Genomic DNA, 1,499 nt, shown 5'->3' on the forward strand with positions numbered 1-1,499 from the left:
TTGACCGACCACTCAATCTACTCAAATTTTCTCATCTTGGGGCTTGGTATACACTAGATCGGAATCGCTCTTCAGGACTTTTTTTTTTTTTAAAAAAAAAAAAAAAAAAAAAACATATTAGTAATAAAGGGGATAAAGGTCAAAAGGAAGTGATCAGGGCTTGGTGGCTGCAACCATTAAGACTTGAATCATGGAAGCCTGTCAAAAAAAAAAAAAAATCTCACTCAATTAAAAAAATAAAATGATACCCTTGAAATAAAGGGAGACATTGACTGAATGGAGCGAGAAGAAAGAGAGGAAATGAGCCAGAAAAGACCAATCGCGCAATCAAAAACCTGAACGAGTAAGAATCCATGTGTCTTTTGATCGATACCCCCATGATGAGACCACACCTTAAATCTAGAAAAGGTCGGCAATGGGAACTTTGGATACTTCTTATAAGCTGTGGGCTGAAAATGGTCGAGAGATAAGGTTGGGGTCGAATTACGTGGAGTTCCTTCTAAATGTTGGTGCTAACTGATGTGGTTTAATACCAAAGGATGGTGAAGATGGTTGTTTGCAGGTTAACTGATGTATGTCTTTGCTTGAGGACAAGCAAATGTTCAAGTCTGGGGGAATTGATGTGTCTAGGTTTTTTGTACTTGTTTATATATTTTTTTAAATATATTTTTTCTCGATTATTTGTAATTTTTCGTTCGTGTTTCAGGTATATAGGTGATTGAGCGCGTTAGGAACCATTGGCATGTGCATACTGGAATTTCAAGGGATTTTCATATCCATCTGAAGGGGTTAGAGCGCAGAACGAACAATGAATCGAACCGAGACGCGAAGAAAAAGAAGAGAAAAAGACTCCATCGATCGATGGGTTTTTCAATCAAAACCCATCGATCGATGGAAGATCATGCGCCGGGAGTTTTCTTTTAAACCCATCGATCGATGCTTTATAGCCCATAAACCCATCGATCGATGCATCCTCGCTGTGTATTAGAACCGTTCTTGAACTCATACAGCTTAAGTAATTTAGCCTACTCTCGCAGTACTAAATCCTATGTTTTAGAATCTTAAATATCAACTCTCGCCATATTCATAATTCTAAACACGCGTTTTAATAGGTTCGATTTGTTCACAAGTTCCATAACAACAACTCTCGTTAGTTACGAAGACTTGCTCATCTAGATTCTTTTCAGGAGTTTAACTATCACTTTTGGTGTGTTGAACTTCCTAATGATCAAGAACTAGGTGTACCTTCTAATTCAAGCTTTAAGATCGATCTAGATGAAGAACCCAAATGATTTACCCCTTTTTTAACACATCAGTTTCATGGATTCATGTATTCCTTTGAATCACCCTAGCCTAATTAATAGATTACTCACACATGGAATCAAAAACACAATACATAATTGAGATTATTATAGAAATAAAGAAAACAAGAGGGTTTAGAAAAGCTTCTCTGGGAAGAGAAACAAATTCTCTTCTTCTTCTACAAACTTCAAACTCAA

This window comes from Brassica oleracea, chromosome C5, assembly GCF_000695525.1.
Source record: "Brassica oleracea var. oleracea cultivar TO1000 chromosome C5, BOL, whole genome shotgun sequence".
NCBI lineage: Eukaryota > Viridiplantae > Streptophyta > Magnoliopsida > Brassicales > Brassicaceae > Brassica > Brassica oleracea.